Source organism: Pipistrellus hanaki (assembly GCF_964339955.1).
Source record: "Pipistrellus hanaki genome assembly, chromosome: 8".
NCBI lineage: Eukaryota > Metazoa > Chordata > Mammalia > Chiroptera > Vespertilionidae > Pipistrellus > Pipistrellus hanaki.
In genome coordinates, this window is record NC_140510.1 from 16,165,492 (window position 1) to 16,190,220 (window position 24,729).

General features: G+C 40.0%; 1 protein-coding gene across 1 annotated transcript in view; it reads right to left on the reverse strand.

Annotated features, from left to right (window-relative positions):
- Positions 1-24,180, reverse strand: part of NCKAP5 (NCK associated protein 5) — a 946,230-nt gene extending 922,050 nt beyond the window's left edge. Inside the window, exon 1 of the mRNA XM_084893312.1 lies at positions 23,779-24,180. The gene's annotated coding sequence lies outside the window, so the exon portion shown is untranslated. The remainder of the gene's footprint in view (positions 1-23,778) is intronic.
- Positions 24,181-24,729: the final 549 nt, after the last annotated feature.

Sequence of the window (24,729 nt, forward strand, 5' to 3'; positions counted from 1 at the left end):
TTGTCACCTCTCACACTGAGATTTCTTTATCCAGGAAGACCTAAGGCCAACTCTGACCCTGGCCTTACTAGCTGGAAGAAATACCTTGGCCCTCTGAACCTCAATCTCCTGATACATAACAAGGAGAGAATTTTGGAATGATCACAGTAATGAGAATGAAGTACCGTATTTTCCAGTATATAAGACGACCCCCCCTAATTTTATAGTTAAAACATAGGTTTAGGCCTATATTCGCTGTATAAGACTACCCCCCACTTCCGAGGCAACACCAGTTCTTTTTTTTAATAGACCACCTCTCTGACTCTGGCTAATCTGAGCAGGCTTTTTTTCATTTCAAACGTTGTCTTATTCGCCAGAAAATAAGGTACCTGTTTCACATCAGGCTTTGGAGGTAAAGTTTCTGCTCTTCTCTTGCTCTTCCATACCCTCAGTTCTCAATTTGAGGGATTAGTCCATGGCCTGTCTTCAGGCTATAACTTGTCTAATGGTGGTTTGAAGATTTTTAAATGAATTTAATATTAGAAACTGCCTTGGAAAAGCACTTCATCAGATTCTTCAAGATCCAAAACGTAATGTAATCCTTCCTTCTCTAGTCTCTTCTTTTACTCTGTCAACAAGTGGAACATGTGTCTTTGATTCAAAGCATATCAATGAATGTATCCTCATCCTACCCAGCTTTCTAAGTGGTTAGAGCACAGGCTCGTGCACCAAAAAGTCATGGGTTTGATTATGGTCAAGGGCAGATACCTGGATTGTAGGTTCGACCCCTGGCCCCAGTTGGGGCATGTGCAGGAGGCAACCAAGTCTCTGTCACATTGATTTTTTTTTTCTTTCTCTCTCCCCCAACCCTTCCTTTCCACAATCTCTGAAAATCAATGGGAAAAAAAATTTAGGTGAGGATTAAAGAAATAAAGAACAACGTATTGCCAAGCTGCTCTATAACTGTTCTCAGATAGCATGCCTCATTTCAAATGGTCCTTAAAAATAAAAGGTATGCTTTCTACCCCTTTGCTCTCCTACAAGGAAGCCCAGTTTATGTCTCTATACACAGTGGGTACTCAATGAATACTTGCTAACCCACCATCAATTTTATGAAATCAGACAATTTTTCAAAAATTAATATAACCTCTCATTTACTAAATACATTTTAAATGGAGATAACATTGCTACAAATCACCTTTAATTCATCAATAATTCAGATGGTTAAATAGTGGACAGAAACTTTTATAAATATTTCTCTTAAAGTTACAGGACATTTTAGCTTTAATGAACTCAGCAACATCTAGAGCCCATGGATCAGTTAGCTGTTGTCCGAATGTCCAGGGCAGGTGCTGTGTTTGGTCAAGCAAATAACAGATTTCTACATAAATCAGTCTTTGTGTTGCTTTGCACTACAGAGAAAATCAAAAATCATAAGATTAGACTTGAGAACGGAAAGAAAATTAAGGAGAACGGGTGGCACCTCCCTCCATCTTTAGGAAGGTACAGTGTGATTGTTACTATGGTTTTATGTAGGCCTTCTGATCATTTTCCCAAGCTGAATGTTTGCGGGGAAGAGAGGTGACACTGTTATGGCGGTGACCAGACCTGAAGCATTCTGGTCTTTGAGTCTGGCTCTCTTTTTGCTCCATTGTATGCAAGTTTAATAAATTGCTGCAATTTCTACACCCAGGATGATGGAGAGGATGGAGATAAATAGGAGCTCCCTCCCATTTCATTCCCCATCTTGTCCCAGCTCTGGATCAGGAGCAGTGATTCCTCCTTTGCCACCAGAGGCCCCATGTCCATCACCCATCTGAATCTTCTCGAACAGCTTCTCTCTGTCCTTTCTGGGCATGTGGCGCATGTCTAGTCTTTTCCTAATGTCCTACTGACTGTAACTTTTTGAATACAGTTGTTGTTTCATATTCACAAAACCTTTCCAGCGACTAGCATGATACAAGGCACATCTAGATCCTTAAGATTTTTGAATGAGTGATGACTGCCCAACAGCGCTGAGTTGCCATAAGGAGTAGTTTCATTAGTTAAGTCATTGAAGGAATCAATGATTTGACTAATGCCATGTTTTTCATGTTCTTGACCACCACAGAGTTTCCTAATTAGACCTTCCATGGGGGTCACTTTGCAGAAGCATGAGTGTGGTTATTCAACTTAGTTCATATTCCAATTCAACCAAAGCCTCCTTCAGCCCACAACCTTACCTGCAAGAAGCCATATCACCATTCACTCCTCATTCAGCTCTTTCTTTGGACTGAATTCTTACATTTCTAAATAAGGAAATCTTTTACTCCCACAGCTAGTGAGATCATGACAACCTTATGACGAAATAGTCTCCCAAATGGAGCACTGTCCTCCACATCTTACTGGGGATTTCACTCTACTGTGAAAGGGCATGGCTGCAGGTTTCCATACAAATAAGTTTTAATGTCCTACTGTAGTTAATCAATGTAAGCACAAGGTATACCTTTTTTCTAGAGGTGGTATATCACTGATACAGATTTTCAGGGCATGGCTTTCCCTGCCTTGTCCTCTCTTCCTCAAACCGAGGAAGGAACCTGATCCCAAAGGTCTGAAAAAGGGCCTTCAGTGACATCCTTAAAGTAAGGGTAAAGCAGTGTGCTAACAGGGAGAGCTGCAACTACCAAAACTAGTAGCAGCTGCTGCAACTTAGCAGCGATAGATGTTGGCAGTAGGAATTTAGAGATTCTGATGCCCAGTGGAGCAGATGGAGATCTGAAGGGTGCGTGGAGCCAGAAGAGCTTGGAGAGGGTCTGCCTATACATCACAACCAGTGGGCTGGGGCCAGGCAGGACAGAACCTGGTAACCAAAGGTATTAATCTAGGCTCTGAGATTATAGCATTGTCAAGGTGCGGCTCCGCTGCTGAATTGTGTCCACTCTGGCAGGTTGTGTAATTAGTCTCATAAGTTTTCAAAAGTTTTAATGGATCTCTTTTCCCTATTCAAATGTAACATCCACCTTAAAAATAGGACAAAGGAGCATATTAAAAGTTAGTCAATGAAATGCAGATGGATTCTAAAGTCAAACAGACCTGAGTTCAAATGCTGACTCGACCACCTGTTAATTATTTGAACTTGGACAAGTCATTCAACTTCCCTGAGCCTTACCTGCCCCAGTTACAATATGTGGTTGAGGAGGAAATGAGGTAAGACACTCAAAGCACCCAACACATGTAAACACTAATACCATAGCTACCGTTATGGTTTGTTGTTAGAATAGTGTGTGGCACAGAGTAGGTACTCATCAAGAAGTATTCATGGAATCCTTTCATCAGATTCACGTAGATCTGAAAAATGGGACAGGGGACTTACTTGGTTCATAGGGTCTAGAAAGTAGCCTTCAGGAGAGAGGAGGTAAGTCTAACACAGTCATGCGGAATAAGCAAAATAAACTTACCCTCACACCTCCCTGAACACTCTACCCTGCTTCAGCGTCTGTCTCTTCCCAGGCAGACATGGCATTGGAAAGTCTCTTGTCTTAATGGAGTAAAGAATGATCAACAATCAAAGTCCAATTTAAAATAAAAGGTATCTAGTGTGGTATCCTTTTCATCAGTCTTGACTCTAAATATTATATATATTAAATAATATATATTAATTTAAAGGTTTATTTATCATTGGATTCAAATCCTAATAAACAAGAGACTTTTCCCCACCCAATTCTCTCATGACAAGAAACCTTTGTCTCCCTATAACATCAACACAGCACAGCTCATTGTAATGACCAGCTCCCTCTTGCCCGCCTTCTCCATGCCCCTCAGCCACGAGGAACAAGTTGGCAGTGGGGCTGTTGTCAAGGGCACATGTGCTGCAGAAGTCCTGGCTATGCATGTTAGCCGACCACTAATGAACATGTTAATAATTCAAACCACTGAAATCCATTTAATATATTTTTTACACAACCAGGGGTAATGATTACTGCCTGAGAGAAAAATAACCTTTAAGCATGCAAACTTTGAGAACAATTTACCAATTAATGACTGCATTTATTCATCTTTCCTCACCTTGACCTCCTTTCCTCTTGGCTCTTACAAAAAACTGCATGTTATTTCCAAAGACAAATGGTCAATATCTCTTTACTCTGAAATTTCAAGAGCCATTGCAGCCAAGAACAAGAAAAGCTATAGCAGGACATGGAACAACAACAAGTTAATGCTTCTCGTGGTGTCTAGCAGTTTTCACCCTGAATGTATCTGATTAAAATCAGAACCTGATGTTACTTTGCAAATCAGCCACAGATACTTTTATTGTGAGTGAATCCCATGACCTGAGGGTTTTGTAAAGTATGGAAAGCGGTGAAAGGATCTGGGGGAGGCAGGGAAGAAGGTCCTCAAAAGTCTGAGTCAGAGCTCAGCTATTTGGGGGATTCCACTCCTCTCCCTGGGGGCTTAGCAAACCAGAAGAGACAACTAGTTCTGGCCTCTGATGGTAAACAAGAGAAAAAACCCAAAACTCCACAGAATTTTGATGGATGAAACAAGCCCCAAAAAGAACTGCCTTGAGTCACTGGGAAGTTCAAAATGAAGGCGATATTAATAGCAATGTACGGGCGAGGCTTACGCTAGAACTTGGCCCAGAGTTCTCCCCTAAAAAAAAAGGGAGCTCATCTCCAACCCCCGCACCCCCCCCCATTGGAATCAGGCTGATGTTGAAGGGGATAAACACACTCCCTGTGCATCCATGGTAGGGGCAGGGTCCTTAGGATAATTTTAGGCTGGAAGGAAAATCAGACTTAAAATTACAAATTGGCTAGAAAGAATCCACACATGGGTTATGAAGAATGGACTGTGCTCCCCAGGGGAAAATTGATTAGGGTTCCCTAGGAGTCACCAGCAAGTGTTATGTAAAATGCAGGTCCTAATCGAGGGAGAATGAGGCTCTCAACAGGAAAGTGGGTCATGTGAAATATTAAGAGGACTAAAATTAAGGAGAGCCTTTGGCTCAGTGACTCATTGATACAAAGAAAACAATTGGAACAGCAGAGGGAAGAGAAGACTCTGTACTGTCATGGGAGTGGGTATGTCCAGGATCCACTCCCCATTGTCATTGAATGTGACATGGATGGGATGGACCCCAGTCCCCTGCCCACACAGGATAGGCACACTACGCAGGCTGGGCTCACCAGCCGATGCTCCCATCTTTTTCTGCATCTAGACCTGCCAATTCAAAGACTCAGGAACAATCAGGCTCACTCACAATGTCTAAGGTGGGGTTCTGCAAAGGCTATGATGTCCAGCCTGTGACATTGCCCAAGACAGTCAATCTCTAGCTTCCTGTTTCTGAGCCACTGAACCAGCCTGGGGTCCACACTGTTGCTGGGGCTCCAGTCTCCTGCTGACTATCTGAGCTCCTTAATCTGGCTTTGGTTTCTTTGACCAAAAATATTGACCTCTATGGCCCTCCTACTTTTAGGAAATTCCATTGTTTCTACTGTATTATTATCAACGTTTTAAAAATAAGAACTCTATGATCCAGCAATTACTGGGTATTTATCTAATGAAAACATTAATTTTAAAAGACCTATGCACTCCCAAGTTCACGTCAGCATCATTTACAGTAGCCAAGTTGTGGAAACAACCTAAGTGTCTTTAGCAGATAAATGAAAAAGAAGATGTGGTACATATATACAATGGAATATTATTCAACCATAAAAAGAATGAAATCTTACCATTTGTGATGACATAGATAAACTAGTATGTATTAGGCTAAATGAAATAAGTCAGATAGAGAAAGGCAACTAGCATAAGATTTCACTCATATGTGGAATCTTAAAAACAAAATCAATGAATAAACAAAACATAAACAAACACCAATACAGAGAACAAATTGATGGCTGCCAGATGGGAGAGGTTTGGGGAGATGGACAAGAAGGCGAAAGGGAACAAAAAGTACAAATTGCCAGTTACAAAAATAATCCTGGGGATATAGTCAATAATCTATGAACTGTCAACCATTAGATCAGTAGCTATGATGCATACTGACCACCAGGGGACAGACGCTTACCACAGGACCTGCCAAGCCACGGTGACTTGGCAATGGCAGCTCCCAGGTGACATACCTGGAACCAGAGAGGAGGGAGCCCAAGAACTGCCTTCTCACAATCCAGGACTCCTTGGGGGATGTTGGACTGCCAGTTTTGGCCTGATTCCCGCAGGCCAGGCCAAGGGACCCCACCTGCCTGAGGGACCCTGCTCACTCCACAGATGACCTTTGAGCCAAGGCACCACCCAAGGTGTGGCTGGCCAGGGAGGGACCACAGATGGTTGGCTCCAGGGTGTGTCTGGCCCTGTCTAGCCTAGTCCCACCTTCTAATTAATTTCCTTTCAATGTGCATGAATCCATGCACTGGGTCACTAGTATTGTAATAAGTATGTGTGATGTCATAGGGGTACTAGACTTATCAGAGTGATCACTTCATAAGGTATATAAATGTCTAATCCTTATGTTATACACCTGAAACTGATGTAATACTGCATGTCAACTGTAATTTCAAAATAAATTTAAAAAAATAAAAACATAGGAACTGTACTTATTCATCTTTCCTAGACCTGAAACTCTCAACATGTAGTAGCTCCTTGGGAAAGGTATATTTAACTGAAAAAAAAAAAAAAAAAAAAGTAAAGGCATCAGCTGATGAGGACTGTTTGTTGTGTGTAATTGTTTTACCAACACCTGGCATGCAGCTGATGCCCATTTTGGTATTATTGAAAGAACCTTTCCTTTGGAAGTCATTTGAATTCTACTTCTTACTTGGAATTCTCCAGAGCTTAGGGCAAGCCATTTAATCTTCCAGAGCCTTAGCTTCCTCACTTGCAAAGAGGGGCAATAATTCCTACCTCATTAAACTACTGTGAAAATTAATCCAAACACTAAATTGGGAGATAACTTTTTTTTAACAAATGATGCTAGGACAACTGGATATCCATCTGTGAAGGAATGAAGTTGACCCCTACTTAACCTTCCACCTTATACAGGAATTACCTCAAATGAGGAGGGCTGAGCCCCAAAACCAAGGTGCTAAGTAGTGCAAAACCCAGGCTGATGTTGGGACATCGTATGCAGAAAGGACCATGTACAAAAGGGCCGAGTTCAACAGAAGAATAACTACACATTAAATAATTTAATCGCTCCACGCCACAGCCTGCAAGTGCAGAGGCCTCCCCAGTGAGGAAGAAAGAGCCCTTTGAGCAGGAGCTCACTTTCTCCACTCCTTGGTCAAAGGATAAAGTTTCTGCTCTGCTTTACCAAACTCGGTCTCATATTGGCGCGGGAAGCACTGAGCAGAAGGACCTTGATTTGGGACCCTGACCCAGAGGATCAGTAACATTTTATCAAGATTGAAAACTTTTGTAGGTCAAAGGACACCCTCAAATAATTTAAAACACAAGCCATAGAATGGCAGAATACATCTGCCAATTATATAACTGCAAGAATTGCACACTAGAATACACTGGGCCGTTCGGAGAAAATGAAAGTGACGGCTAATAGAGGGTTTCCTTTCAGTGTGATGAAATGCCATCCAATTACACATTGGTGATGACTGCCAATGTGTGAATATACTAAGAACCACTGGATTATATACCTCAAATGGCACATGAATGTTATCTCAATAAAGTTACTAAAAAAATAAGTGGGAGTGTCTATACAATAATGTACATTTATAAAATGTATACATCTAACCATTGCATAAAGATATGCATATAGTAATTGCTCAAAATCTTTTAGCTTTTACTTATCAGGATTGACTGATGAGGCAGAAAGTCCTGGAATCAGAATGATTAATGGAAGGTGCTTCAGGCTGGCTTAGTACAAGGATTCCTCCCAACCCAAAGCTATTGGACTGACGCATTCTTTTCTAAGCATCCTCTGTTTCTGACAGGAGCTGTAAGATGTGCATTGTGTGTCTCACCTGTCATCAGTGTAGCCAATGCCCCAATAGTTCTGTCCTCAGTGCCTTTATCCCTGCAGCCACAATGCACTTAAAATGCTGCTGAGGAAATGCTCCCCCTCCCGCCCCTCTTAGAAGTGGAATTCTGATTTTCTGGTGGCCTCACCTCTCAGCACAGTTTTCTTATTGGTTATGTCTGTGGAATGAATTCGCCAAAAATAAGTTAATTATTCATATTAAAATTCCTCATATACACTCAAGAGCCTGTTTGTTTTGGGGGTTTGGGGGGTTCATCTGTTTGTCAGGTTTTCATAAAAGACAGCACAAAGCTTAGACGAGTGTAGGCTGGCCCAGTAGTGTCTCTAGATGAACCGATTACATGTACATCTTTATCCTCTTCCAGATACTTGGTGGTGTTTTTCAAATGTTCTTTAAAGAATCACTAAGGAATTTTAAAAACATGCTATAAATGGAAAAACATTACATACTTAAATGTTGTAAATTAGCTCCAAGGTGGTTTATAAGGAGAATTATCTCCAAAGTCAAGATGCCCCCAGAGGTGTATCAGAATATTCACTGGACTAAATCTAAGTGGTGGTGAGGGCAGGGAGTCAGGGGGCTAGTTTTGCCTTTGTTGAGATGCTTCCCATGGAATTAGGAGAACATATATTGGCCATCAGTCAATGCTCAATCCCGTGTGCTCAATTCCGTGTGCAGATTTAACATGCCATTTACGCTGTGGCTGTGTATCTTTGTTTGGCGTTTGCCTTAGCGCCTTCTGGTTGCATTCTTCCTAGACGAGGAAAACCTGAGTGATTTGTATGCCAAGCCACTACCCATACATTACAGTCTTTCAAAAACTTCTAGGCAGTCATTAAAGTCAGAAATGAAACATAATTAAAGCACATCTTTCCCAAGCCTTGAGGGCCCTTGCTTGCGCTCACAGAAGCCGTGTCTATGCAGACTGTTCTAGGGGTCCCCTGGGAGACATTCTCTCAGACACAGCCTTCTTTCCCAATCTCTCGGACGGACCGTGAGGAAGAACCAAGTGGGATGACTGGCTCAGGTGGGTACAACGATGAAAACACCATGTCTTCCTGAATGGGCACAAATTACAGCAGCATCATTAAGACATTGAGGGCACAGAAATGGAATTGAATCTGTCTGAAGCCTAACAAACCCATAGACAGAATATGTCCCAGAAATCACCAACCAGCAACTTGAGGGGTTTTGATGGCCTTTGGGTATATTTTAGTTGGCTTACAAAATATTAAATTACTGCTAGCCTTTAAAATGGAGAGATTTTATCTAAAAATAAGATTTACACCTTCTTTTAAACAATTAAAAAAATAAAGGCACAGAACTAGCTCCTTTTCGGCAACAATTAGAGCTACATCTTTCAGAGAGCAGAACATGCTCAGATTGCCCGCCTGCCCACGAATCCCGGCAGCTCCATTTCTTTTCCCGCAGGCACTCGTGTTTTTCTCGCTGCTGGCAGGCCGCCTTCATGTATGTAACCTGCATGGCCTTTGCAGACACCGGGGTTTGAGACCATACCCTTCTTCTCCCACTCCCAGTCCTTTCCTCTGGCTTGCACCTTACCATGGTCAGTGATCTAGATTTCTCCTTTCCTTTATGCTCACTGGTGCCTCATTAGAAAAACAGATCCAGCTTCAATGGAGGCATGTTAAGCTTCTGGGAGAATAGAGTAGTATGGTACAGGAAAACAACTGGACCTGGAGTCAGTACACTCAGCAATAACTAGAACTAACCTGGGTTGTCAGAAAAACGTCAGTTCAGATCCCAGCTCCTCGACTTTTTTAGTTTGAGATATTTTCTTAAAAATATAGCCGAAACCGGTTTGGCTCAGTGGTAGAGCATCGGTGTGCAGACTGAAAGGTCCCGGGTTCGATTCCGGTCAAGGGCATGTACATTGGTTGTGGGCACATCCCCAGTAGGGGGTGTGCAAGAGGCATCTGGTTGATTTTTCTCTCTCATCGACGTTTCTAGCTCTCAATCCCTCTCTCTTCCTCTCTGTAAAAAGTCAATAAAATATATTAAAATATATATATATATATATATATATATATATATATATATATATGTTTTATTGTTTTCAGAAAAGAAGAGAGAGGAGAGATAAATAGAAACATCAAAGATGAGAGAGATCATTGATTGGCTGCCTCCTGGACGCTTGATGCTGAGGATTGAGCCCACAACCCAGAGCATGTGCCCTGACCAGGAATTGAATGGTGACCTCCTGGTTCACAGGTCAATGCTCAACCACTGAGCTATGCTGGCCCAGTTTAGTTTGACATCTTGAGCAAAGTATTTAACCTCTTCAAACCTCGTTCTTTACTTACAAAATGTAAATATTTACCCTGCACACCTCACAGAATTGTTGTAAAATCAAACATGATATTCTAAGAAGGTGATTTAAACAATTTATAGACTAAATAAACTTAAGGTAATTTTTTCTTGGGGAGAGGAGGCAAACTTATTAAATTACTTTGGATGAATTGGCAAAAAAAATACACCTTACCAAATTTTAAAAATTCTCTCTCTGAAAAAGAAGATAGTATAATAACGTGGATCCTAATTTGTTTTCACCATTTACCCATCTATAGATTATTTTCTGAATATGAAGAAGTGCTTTAATAAGCGTGTATAAGGCCTAACTCTCCAGAAGACCCAACTAATTAAAAATGTACTTGCCACGGTGTCTACAGTGACCACAATTATAGACGTTTCCACATACAAGAATTTTTGGCTCATGACATAAATCTGGAATGTACAACATGCTTTTACAAAAAATTGTATTAGTAGGTAATTGGAATTCTGATTGGTGGCACTTATAAAAGAGAGTACAGAGAAATTGAACACTATACACATGTATTTAAATTATTTAAAAATTGTATTTCTGAATATAAAAGTAATGTATTTTATTACAAATACTTTAGTTATAAGTGTCATTCTTTTTTTCTTTATTAATCCTCACCCAAGGATATTTTCCCATTGATTTTTAGAGATAGTGGAAGGAAAGGAGGGAAAAAAGGAGGGAGGGAGAGAGGAAGAGAGAGATAGACATGGGTGTGAGAGAAACACATCGAGTGGTTCCCTCCCTGCAAGGGTCCTGACTGGGGCCAAGGATCAAACTTGCAACCTAGGTATGTGACCTTCATCAGGAATTGAACCCTGGGCCCGCAGTGCACAGGCTGAGCCATACTGGCCAGGAGATAAGTGTCATTGTTGTTGTTAGTATTTATTGTGGATAAATACTATTAACACTAAATAGATTCCAAATTCATTTTTTCATCTACATTTTCCACTTACTGTATCATAGGCATCATTTCTAACAACTGCGTCTGTTTTTAATGACTGCATGCTTTTTTATTGTGTGGCTGCACTCTCATTTATTTAACAATCACCTGCCAATGACTTGGGATTACTTGCAGTTTTCACTAGTATAAATGTTACTGTGATAAAATGCCTATACACATTCTTTGTAAACTTGTGACTAATTCTTTTTTTTAAGTCCTCATCTGAGGATATGTTTTTATTGATTTGAGAGAGAGAGGAAGGGAGAGGAAGAGAGAAACATGGATGTGAAAGAGAAACATGGATTGGTTACCTCCCATATGTGCCCTGATCAGGAATCAAACCCACAACCTAGGTATGTGCCCTGACCTCTAATTAAACCCATAACCTTTAAATGTATTGAATGACGCTCCTACGACTGAGCCACGTTGACCAAGGCATGATTCTGTCTTAACATACTTTCTTAGAAGTGCATTGCTGAGTCAAAATTATGCTCTGTCTCACCCAAATTGCTTCCTCCCCCCAAATGTGTCCCAATTACATTCCAAGACTAAATGAAAATGTCTGCTTTCCACCTCTTCAAAAGGGGAATAGTTTAATCTTTTCTATATTGTTAAAATATCTCATTATTTTCATTTGTATCCTTTTAATTCCTAATTCAAATGTTGTTTTTTGACCATTAATATATTTCTCTTTGGTAAACTGCATTTCACTTCCTGTAGTAATTTTCTATTGTGATAGTAATCTTTTTCTTGATTTATAAGAGCTCTCTCTAATCCATAAGTTATTTGCCAATTCTTCTATTGATATATAGCTGTTTTCCAAATTTTAGCATTAAAAATAACATAGCAACAAATATTCTTATAAGTAGATATTTGTATATATCCCCTATTATTTCTACTGAATAGATTAAAATGCTCTAACACATACTGCTAAAAAGCTTTCCATGAAAGCCATGCCAATTTCTACTCCCACCATCAAACAGCAAGATACTAGCCTACCTCAAAGCAACCCATTTCATATCCATTTCAGAGTTCTGCCACAGGATATAGATAAAGACATCAAACAGCAAGGCACATACATCACAGAGGGAGGCAGTCGATCTGCTGCAGGATCTCTAGAAGCCAGGAAAAGGGAGGTAGAACTGAAAGGGGGAGGCATGCAATCTCTTGTGCCTTTAAAATTTGGCCCAAACCTAGCTCCTTCCTAGTTCGCTGAAAATATGTGACTGCTGATCACTGAAGATTAAAAACCTACTGCACACATTCAACTTCTTACCTTCCCACATTCCACCAACTAAGCGTGATCATCTATTGTGCAAATACCTATGATGAGTCCCCTGGAAATGCCAAGTCCCAGTGACACCAAAGAAACGAGAACAAGGCCCAATGTTGGACCACTTCCTGGTGATGAGGTGAGAGCAGCTACTCCTGGAACTAGGCCCAGATGACAGGAAATAGCAATAGCCCAGTGTTTGCTAACCACAGTACAGAAGGTTGTTTCCCACTGAAGCTTAAGCCAGTGAAAACATGCAGATTTTCCTCATTTAGTAAATAAAGAAACCTTGCCACACCAAATTCAAATCAACACTATTTCTCTCTGTTGTTGTTGATAATCCTTACCCAAGGATTTTTTTCTAGAGATTTTCAGAGAGCATGGCAGGAAGGGAGGAAAGGAAAGGTGGAGGGATGGAGGGGAGAGAGAGAGTAGGAGTAAGAGAGAGAGAGAGAGAGAGAGAGAGAGAGAGAGAGAGAGAGAGAGAGAGAGAGAGAGAGAACATGGATGTGAGAGACACATCAATTGATTGTCTCTCACAGGCACCCCAACTGGGGCTGGGAATCAAACCTTTTACCCAGGTACATGCCCTTGACCAGGAATCAAACCTGTGCCCCTTTGGGGCACAGGCCCCATGCTCCAATCACTTAGCAACACCAGCCAGGGCAAATCAACACTATTTCAGTAACCAAAACAAGGCAGGTTCTCAGTTAAAAGTGCTTCTTCCAGTGAATTCAAATCAGAGTAGCAAGAATGGGTCTAATGCAGAGAGCTGATAAGAAATGTCTAATTAATGGTTCAGAGTTATGCAATTCTACAGCAACATTAAATAACATTATCATCCAAGTAAGGCAATTAAAAATTAACAGCCTGTTTTCCTTCTTTCAAACACAAGTTATCACACAAAAGCAATCATAACAAGCAAAACTATACTGGTAATATGTTTTATCAGTTATACAGATTTTTCTATGTAAGTTATAATTTACATATAAAAGTTCAATTACTTACTTTTCCATTATGATTCATGTGATGTTGGTTGTTTTTCCTAAATATTACTGGTTATGGATATTATCATCACCATCTTCTAACCTATAGCATCAAGTTTGTCATACGATTGAGATTCTAGTACAGTAGTCAGAATGAACGTTTCCAGCAAATGATAGGAACTCTTCAGGATGTAGTTATTAATGGCTCTGTTGCATTGTGTCTCTTTCTGTTTGGTTGTTAGTCATATGTGAAATTTTCCTCCTTCTGGGATTCTAACATATCTGATGACTGACTTCTAAATCATTTTACTAAATCAAACCCCTTTTCTATGCTCCAAGCACGTGCTTCTAAATGGTAACTGGCCACTCACACCACAAGTCCACACAGAGCTCAGCCCCGCATTCCCAAAGCCCAGATCTCCAGATTCATCCACTCCCTTCAAAACCTGCCTCTGCTTTTCTCTCACAGGTAATGATGTCAGCAGCCTGACTCACTGAGGCTCTCAAGGTCAGATGGCCATTTTCTCTTTTCTCTCCTCTCCTCCCTCCTTCCCAGCCTTTCTTCCTTCCTCTTCCACGTCCATCTCTGCTCATCCAGCATCTATCTGTCACATCCTCTCCTTACTTATGGCCCTGGTGTGAGCCCTCCTCAGTTCCTGGTAGGCCCATTCCATAGCTTACTAACTGCACCCCCTCCCCAACTCTATTCTACTCACACCTCGACCAGGCTGCCAACAGGCTTTCAGTCATGATGAAATGATCAGATCACTGTTTTAAAGGCCTTGCTGCCTTCCCTAGCCAGCCGTACAAAGTTGTTCTTGAACAAAGGTATATATGTCAAAGCAGAAGAATGGAACATATTTAAGGCTGCATTTGCTTGGCTTGGAATTTTAAAACATTTGACTTGTGGTATATGGACCTCTATTTGTACTCTTGCCTCATGTAAGTTAGGTGAACCTAACTCTGAGGTTCCCAATTACTCTGCTTTCTCCCCTTAGCATTTTTAAAATAACAGTTAATTGAGATATAATTCACATACAATAAAATTATCTTTTTCAAGTAGTACTTGTTAGTATCTTCAGAGTTGTGCTAATTTTTGAACATTTTATTACTCCAAAGAGAAATATTATATCCTTACCAGTCCCCTTTTATCCTAGTCCTAGCAACCACTACTCTACTTTCTGCAACTGTAGATTTTCCTGTTCTGGACATTTCACATAAATGGAATGATACAATATGGGGCCTTTTTTAACTGTCTCTTTTTTTCACTTAACGTAATGTCTTCAAGATTCATCTATATTGTAGTGTGCAACCGTACTTAATTCCTTTATATTACTTGAAATGGTATGGATATACCATATCATTTATCAGCTGTCATAATCTTGCATAATGCTGCTAAGAACATTGATATACAAATTATTGTGTGGACACGTTTACTATTCTCTTGGTTATATACCTCGGAGAATTGTTAGCCCATGTAGAAACTCTATTTTAGCATTTTGAGGAATTTCCAAATCTTTCCTAAAATGGCTATACTGTTTTACATTTCAACCAGCAATATGTCATGGATAGAATTTCTCCACATTCTTGTTGATATTATTTATTGCTTTCTTTTTTATTATAGACATCTTAATAGGTACAAAATTGTGTGTGTGTGTGTGTGTGTGTGTATATATATATATATATATATATATATATATATATCATTAGAATAAATGACTTTGAATCCTTTGCCCCTTTTTAAAATAAGTTATTTGTTTTCTTCTGGTTGAGTAAGTGTTCTCCATATATTCTGGTTGAACACTATGCCATTATATGGAATACAAGTTCCTTATTAGATAGATGATTTGCAAATATTTTTCTATAGTTATGTGAGCTGTCTTTTTCACTCTCTTAAATAGTATCCTATGAATCACAAAAGCTTTTAATTTGGATGAAGTGCCATTTACCTATTTTTTTCTCTTTTGCTTTTGGTGTCATATCTGAGAAACCTTTACTTAATCCAAAATCATGAAGCTTTACTCCTGTGTTTTCTTCTAAGAGTTTTATAGTTTTGGCTTTCACATTTAGGTCTATGATCCATTTTGAATTAATTTTTGCATTAGGTGTGAGTAAAGTTTCCAACTTTTGCATGTGGATATATACCTGTCCCTGCATCATTTGTTGAAAAGACTATTCTTTCTCCTCATTAACTTGTCTTGACACCCTTGTCAAAAATCAATTGACCAGCCCTGGCTGGTGTTCTCAGTGCTTAGAGCACTGGCCCATGCACAGAAGGGTCTCGGGTTTGACAATTCCCCATCAAGGGCATGTACCTGGGTAGCAAGTTCAATACCTAGCTCGTCAGCATGTGAGGGAGGAAGCCAATTAATGTGTCTCTTTCACATCAATGCTTCTTTCTGTTTCTCCCCCTCTCCTTTCATCGCTGTGTAAAAATCAATCGAAAAATGTCCTCAGGTGAGGATTAACAAAAATAAATCAATTGACCAAAAATTTAAAGGTTTATTTCTGAACTTTCAATTCAATTCCATTGATCCTTATTCTAGTCTTGTGTTAAATAATAAATGTTTTAGTACTTTTGCTATATAGTAAGTTTGGAAACAGGAATTATAAGTTATAACTTTCCTCCCTCCTTTTCAAGATTTCTCTTTTGACTGTTCTGGGTCATTTCCAGATAAATCAGTATCAGCTTGTCAAGTTTCTGAAAAAGGCAACTTGGGTTTTCATAACAATTGTGTTGACCCTCTAAATCTTAGCAATAAGTTTTCTAGTACCTGTACATAGTATATCTTTCCATTTAGCTACATCTTCTTTAATTTCACTCATCAATACTTAATAGTTTTAGAATACAGGTTTGGAGCTTCTATTGTTATATTTTTCCTAAATATTTTATTCTTTTTGATGCTATCATAAATTGTATTGCTTTTCTTAATTTGATTTTTTAATTGTTTATTAATATTGTATAGAAATACAATTGGGTTTTTGTATATTGATCTTGTATCCTGTAACTTTGCTAAATATTTTTATTAATTATATTTCATAATGTATTCCTTAGGATTTTCTATATGTAAAATCATCAGCAAATAAAGATAGTTTTGCTTCTTCATTAAAATCTGGGTGTCTTTTATTTCTTTCTCTTATCTAGTTGCTCTGGCTAGAACTACAGGACAATATTGAATGGAAGTAATGAGAGTAGACATATGATATTTTATTTGATCTTAGGGGAAATCTTTCACTGTTAATTAGAATATTAGATGTAACTTTTTACAGATGCCCTTTATCAGATTGAGGCAGTTCTCTTATATTCCTAGTTTGTTGAGAGTTTTTCTTTATCATAAAGAGAACTGCCTCTATATCACTTTTTAATATCTCTATTCAGATGAACACATAATTTTTGTTCTTTATTCTATTAACATGTTGTTGTATTACATTATTGTTTTTCACAGACACAGCCAGTCTTGCATTGCTAGAATAAACCTCATTTGGTCTTAGTCATGGTGTAGAATTTTTTTTTGTGTGTGTGTTGTTGAGTTTGGTTTGCTGGTACTTTGTTAAGGATTATAGTGTCTACATTTATATGACATAGTAGTCTGTAGTTTTTGTTTCTTTGTCTGGTTTTTGATATCATAATAATACTGGCCTCCTAGACTAAGTTGGGAAGTGCTTCCTTCTCTTTTATTTTTTGGAAGTGTTTATGAAGGATTAGTGTTAATTCTTCTTTTCATGTTTGATAGAATTCACCACGTAGCTTTCTAGCCCAGGCTTTTCTTTGTAGTACGTTTGCTGACTACTAATTCAATTATTTTGCTTGTTAAAGGTCCATTAAAAAATTCCATTTGTTTTTTTAGTCAGTTTCAGTATTTTGTAATTAAAAATTTGTCAGTTTATTCTAGATTATCTAAGAAAACAATCTACTTGAATTAATACTTGCTTTATTTCAATTGTATGCAAAAACTGCTACTATATAGCTTCTTTACTTTGTCCTCTAATTATCATACAGATTACATTTTTTATACAAGTTTCTATAGTTTTATAGTTATAGCTTTGTCTTGCAGGTGCTTTTTAAAATAAGAATGGGAGATGAGGGAGTTATAAAAAATACATGTTAAACTGTCTTTTATATTTTAACCAGTGCTCTTTATTTCCTTGTGTGGATTCATGTTAGTTTCTAGTTCCTTCCATTTCATCTTCAAGGACTTCATTCAGCAATTAAGGAAGGAGAGGTCTGATTATGGTAAATTCACTCAGTTTTTGTTTATCTGGCAATGTCCTAATTTTGCCTTCATTTTTTAAAGAATAGTTTTGCTGGATATAGAATTCTTATTTACACTCTTTCCTCCCCCCCCCTCCCCCCCCAATAATTTGAGTATGTCATCTCACTGCTTTCTGGCCCACCTAATTTCTGATGATAAATTGGCTATTAATATTAGTGAGACTTCCTATACATTGAAAGACACGTCTCTCTTGCTTTTTTTAAGATTCTCTCTTTGATTATTGACAATTTGATTATAACATGTCTCAGAGTAGATCTCTTTGAGTTTATGATTTAAAATTTATAGAGCTTTTTAGATTATGTAGATTCAAAGTTTTCATTGAATATGTAAAGTTTATACCCATTATGTTTTTAAAATATTCTTTCTGCTCCTTTCTGTCTCTTCTGTCTCAGACTCTCATTATGGGTATATTCATACACTTAATAGTGTCCCACAGGTCTCTAAGGTTTGACTAATTTTTCTTCATTCTTTTTTTTTTCTTTTCAGATTACATAATCTCATTTGATATTTCTCAATTTTTTCTGATTCTTCTACTTACTCAAACCTGCTGTTGAACTCCACTAGTAAATTTTTCATTATAGTTATAGTACTTCTCAGGTCCAAATATTTTACTTAGTTTCTTTTTATAAATTTCTATCCTTATATTTTTGGTTTAATGAGATATTGTTTTAGCCCTTTCCTTGATTCCTTTATGTGTGATTTGCTTTAGTTCTTCGAATGTATTTATGGTCACTGATTTAAAGCCTTTGTCAAGTAAGTCCAATGTTTGGGCTTACTCAAGGATAATTTCTAGTGACTGAATTTTGTTTTCTTGTGTACAGCACATACATTTCCTTTTCTTTGCATGTCTTATATTAAAAAAAACACACAACAACAACATCTGGACATTTAAATAATATAATACAGCAACTCTGGAAATTAGATTTCCTCCAACCATGGTTCTTTATCATTTCTATTTGTTGTCATTATTGTTGTAACTATTCATTTAGTGACATTCCTGATCCTATTCTATGGAGTCCTTATTCCTTTGTCATGTGCCATTAGCTAAGTGTTCAGCTAATGGCTGGGCAGATACATTTTTAAATGCCTCTAACAGGAAGTATTTCAGACTTTGCTGAAAGGATTTCTATGTATAGTGGGACACATCTCCAATTTGCCAGCTGCTTACAATCTTCCTTGCCTTCATTCCTTGCTTGTGTAGGGCTTCAAGGTCAGCCACAGGTGAGAGATTAGTTTTTCAACTCTTCCCTGAGAATGTGCACACCTCTACACAACTACATGCCTTTTTCCATGCACGTTTCCACAAATATGTGAGCTTTTCAAAGTTTTAATGGAGAACTCGTTCCCCAGTTTTAATTTAAATTTTTGTAATTAGCATCCTGTTTCCCCCAAACTCTTATTGCTGTCTCAAGCAGTTGCAATGTTAAACTATTGCTGTAATTATTTTTGACAAGTCCCAGGAGAAAAGTTTTTTTTCACTGAATAAGTTTAGAAGTCAAATAAAGACAGAACATGCATATAGGTATTCCCAGGAAGTTACCAGATAGGTCAAATGATGATGATTCTCTGGGAATGAGCTCTAAGAGCTCCAAACAGGTTTTCCCCCTCTAGTGGCTGCTAGGATTCTGGTTTTCACAGGTATGGCAATGTTGATTTTTAAGGCTTCCTCAGAGCTGGGAAAAGAGGAAAAGTTAAATGACCAAAAACAACCTCACTGATTCTACTAATATTCAGGAGTTTTCTTTCCTGAATAAATGTTCCTCAGATTATTCCAAGACTTTGTTTAATTGCCCCAATTTTTTAAAAAAATGTTGATTTTGACTATTTCTTTGCCAGTGTTCTCCTTGGTTTTATGGAAGTATAAATTTCCAGAGGTTTTTATTTCACTCTTCCAGAAGTTCTTCTCTTCCCCTTAGCATTTTATAGGCACTAGGACCAGGACTTTAAGTATACCTAATCATATACATTACTATCTAATCATATATATTACTGTCAAGAAATATTTTGGGAACCTCACCACTCCTAGAACTTCTTTCAAAGGAGGTTTCTTTGAGTTCTCACAAATTTCTAATGTAAAAACAATGTTCAACTTAATTTATTTTACCAATTGACAAAGCACAATTATTAGGAAACATCACTGTTTAATAGAGACAATGTGAAGTAGAAAAGCAACCAACAGAACATAAAAACTCAAAAATTTTAATCAGACATAGAGCACGAGGTTGGCAGATCTTTCCATTATAAGAGAAATATTCTATCTTCTAGGGTTTTTATCTTAAAAGAGTTTTTTGATACCCTTCATCACTGTAGATATAATTCTCTCCTATCCCTTCTAAATCCTCATCTATGGACCCACAAAATCCTCGATTATAGTCAGCAATGTTCAACAATGAAGACCAGGAACCCGTAGTGATATTTCAGACCTGATGATTAGATCTCCCCTTGCTAAGGCACAACGTAGATAATGGGGTAGATTAATAAGCCACTCGGATGAAAACAAGAGAGGCTCATCTTAAGTGAAGAAACAACAGCCAGGAAGATAAATTACATACATGGTTATAACTAGAGGTTAATGGTACAAACAGACTTCAGATAAGCACTAGATTAAATCTGGATCCAACACTTCCAGCTCTGCCACACAGAAAAGTCACTTTGCTACTCAAAGCCTGTTTCGTCTCCGTAAATATAAATAATGCACACTTCATTGGGATGTTTTGCAGATTAAATGAGCTAATGCATATATAGCACTTCATGGAGAGCATGGCTCGCAATAAGTCCTAAGGAAATCATATTAGGAGGTAACCAGAAATCTCTTATCTCTGAGCTAACTGCAGCTACATTTTCCAAATGTTTCAATTGGGAAAAACAAGGTACATTTCAAAAATGAGACGATCACCTGTAGGTGGTCTTGCCGGTATCATGCCCCTAGCTTCATGCCTTTCATGAAACAGAGATGCTCACTTTGGTGAAGAAGGTGATGGCAGAGGCAGTGTGGTCAGGGAGCTAGCAGTGGCCGGGTCAGCTTCCTGATTCCACGCTTCTACAGTGACAGAGAGAAGTGGTTCTCTGTCGTGCTGCTCTGATCCTTATCTCAGAAGTTCTGCCTGTTCCCCTGCCCCTTCAAGACTGTATATGCCACCTAAACCAGCACAAAATCCCTGTCTGCTCACACCACCTGAATGGACTATGTTATCTGTTAATGAATCCAGATCAATACATGGAAACAAGTAAAAATAGGCAGAGAGACAACTAAACAAGATGAGTACTCGTAGCAATAAGTGCTATACAGAAACAGTGCTGATCGGCGAGGGAAGAGTTTTCAGGTGGGGTGGTCTAAAGTCTCTCCGACGGAGTGAATTGAAGGAGACGTAAAGGAAACGAGGAAGGAGCCAAGGAAAGATTTCGAGTAAGAGATGTCCAGGATGAGCAGGCCCAGATTTGGAAAAGAGTTTATTGAACTCAGTCCTCAGCAAGAGTAGTAGCACAGTTAGAGATTTGGGACAAATGGCACCAATAAGACTAGAAAATTAAGCAGGGCTACCGCTGCTCAAAGTGTGGTCCAGGACTGGCTGGAGCCTGCTGTTTGTTGAGGATCCATGATGAGATAAGTACAAAATTTAACAGCAAATGCTTAAGAATTTTGTATCAATTTAATATCACCACAGAAGACAAACATTTTCATATTTAACAAAACTACCAGTCCATAACAAACTGGGCATGTTTAAAAACCAAAAAACCAAGTTGGTCCTTCACCACAGACAGTTGGAGAAGCATTGTTCTTGTCAAACTCTTCCTGAAAAGGGCCAGATAGCAAATGCTTCCAGCTTTGTGGGGCTGTGGGGCTTCTATTACAATTACTCAGCCCTGCTCTGGATATAGACAATATGCAAACAAAGGGCTGTGGCTGTGTACAAATAAAACTTTATTTACAAAAACACAGTGGGCAGATGTTAGCCTGTGATGCATAAACTGTCAACCCCTGTTCTAGGCCAGAGGAAGGAGAATGGACTTGGCTCTAAAAGTAATAAAACTTGCCTGGCGATATGGCTCAGTGGTTGAGCATTGACCTATGAACCAGGATATCACAGTTCGATTCCCAGTCAGGGCACATGCCCAGGTTTGAGGCTTGTTCCCCAATATGGGGTATACAGAAGGCAGCCAATCAAAGACTCTCTCTCATCAATGATGTTTCTGTCTCTCTCTTTCTCTTCCTTCCTCTCTGAAATCAATTTTAAAAATGTTCTAAGTAACAAAACTATCTACTTAATTAGAGCTACCTTTCACTCCTTATCCTTTCTCATTTTCGTCTGCATGTCTCTGTAAAGTCTCCACATCACTGCCTCTAAATCATCAAGATCCTAGGATCCCTCTCAGCTCCAGCTCAGTGCTCTCCTCACAGCCACCCCGCCAGACGAAGTCCGTTTACAGGACTGCGTTGAAGGTAGGGTCCTTTTATTGTCTATCACTTGCATCCGCAAGGAGTGCTGGTGACACCATTTACAGTCAGCTGGCCTGATGAGCAATCCAAGAGGGCACAGCCTTACCTTCTCCAGGACCTGGCCAATCCCACACAGGCTCGCACTGTCCTCCGAGTCATTCAGTCACCGCCAGCGCCCAGCTTTCGGAGGCGCACCACCCCGTTTTTCTTCTGTGCAAAATGACATTTCTCTCTGAGGGGCCGGCTGTGACCGTCGCCCAGCTCTGGCTCTTTTGGAATGTCTGAGATAGTCGTGCTGGACACGCGGCCCACCGCATGCGGAGCCTTGTTTTCCCTGGGCTCAGACACCGCCACAGGCAGCAAAGCTTTCTGCCTTCACACATGTCTCCATTCACACAGCACCCATTTCATAAACACAGCCCGACACCCCTGCAGCAGAAAGCCTGATTCTCTTCCCTCCCGGAGCATAGACCTCTGTGTGTGAGGACACGGGCTCCCAGCGGCAGGTCCCTCACACCAAGGGTGTGGAGCTGAAGCGGGTCTTTCTGAAATCTCCTTTATTTAAGATTTCTTTCATTGACTCATGACAAACTTAATGGGTAAACCTTTGCCTTGCTATTGCAAGTTTCCTTAAAATATCCCTTCTGGGCCTGGCGCTGTTTATCTTGGCAGCAGGTCGCTTGAAGAGTTTTGGAAAGTCTCAGCTTGGCATAGCCTCAGAGCTACTGGCACATTAAAGATTAATAAAGTGCATCTAACTGAGCTCAGGACACTGCAACGTGATCCCGCACCATGAAATGTGCGAGGTTCTTTGTCTGCAGCGGACAAAACCGAAGCCAGAAAGGGCTGCCATGAGAAGCTACCACAGGAAACAATCAGGCACTGTGTGTGTCTTCGGTGACACGTGGATGGGGAGGAATCAGTGCCTCTGCTCAGCCACCCTTCCTCAGCCTTCGCAGGAACTCTCCGAGAGGGCTCTGAGCAGGACCCACAGAGCTTGCAAAACCTCAGAGACAGTGCCATCGCAGCTGGCTCCGTAAAGCTTAGAGAAGAGAGACTCAGAGCGAATTCCGGTTAGCAGCTTCTCCAGGGCAAGTCAGGATGAAGCAAGGCACTTCCAAACCCTTTGGCTGTGCTTTAGCAAAACAGAACACTTGTGTTCGATTGAATATTAACCCAGGAGAAAGAGACATTTTTTTTGCATACATAGGTGTGAGACTGGCAGCAGAGGACGCTTAAAACTAAAATAAAAAAGATGCATGCACATCACAGTGACTAGTTCAAAGGATGAACCTACTTGCTATCAATCTGGGGACACCTGGGCATAGGCAGCACACACCTAAAACTGGATCGTTCTGGACTGTGGAAAAGCACTAGCAGCTCCACGTGCTGGGTGATGCTTGTGTCTGTGTACAGGGGGCGATCCCCTCACGTCCTCCAGAAAAATGTCAGGCCACCCCTGCTCTGCTCTGCACCTCAGAGCTCTGGAGCAGAGAGCGTGGTACGCCGGACACGCCTGCCTCCACACCAACATAAACATTCCGGGGGAAAAGGAAGAGAAAAGAAAATTCTGTCCTTACCGAAAAGGCATAGCAGACAGGGGCGGTGAGCGTTTCACTTTAGCCCACTCAGTGCTTTCTCTTTCATTCGCTCAGGGTCCTACCCTATTGAGGAGAGTTCCCGGGTTTTCGGATCTTCCTTCAAGAGTTTTAATCACTGGCTTCCCCAGGCCGGGTTTCACAAACACGGCTGTGTTCTGTCAATATTTGTATGCAGCACCACAGCGGGCAACCGGCCAGCTCACGGCATTTCAAGAGGCGAGGGGAGAAAACTGACACCCTAACGAACATGCTTCTCTCTTTTGTGTCCCTTACTGTGGCGCTCAGAGTGTCATCTCTGATTGTGACAGCGGCTAAAGATAGCTTTTTGTGACTTTCTCCCCTGCCCCCGAGGCCGGGCCGGGCTGCCGAGCTGGGTTCCCCGGAGTTTGTTTTTCTGTCTCCCTGCCCTGAAGTTCTCTGCACAATCGCCCGGCCTGCCTCTCCACCAGCTGCACTTTAAATGTATTTTAATTGGCTGGAATGTCGAAAGAATCCATTTGGCAGTCGTTTGCATGTGAAGCACGCCCAGGGCAGCTGAAAGAGGCCCCAGAAGCAGCCGATTACTTCATCAAAAGCTGCAGTTTGAATGCCATTGACTCCTACATAACTACAGTGAACTCCATTCTATAGGCGAGCAGGAGTAATTAATAATTTGCTGAGAAAATTCTTCATTCATCTCAGAGCCAAAAACACGAAGGGAGAAAAATCCCTGCAGATACAACAGTTCGGGAAAGGCTTGATTTATAGCCCCCAGTGCTACTCTTCACAAACCCTGACTTTGTACAGCATTACAGGAGGGCTAGCATACATAATTGGGTTTGCCCGAAAAGTTAATCTAAGTAATTTTCCTGTTGAATAATCCCCTGAGCTACATCGTCCTAGTACCTCTTTATACATTAGCCATATGCTACAATAAATATTGTCAATACT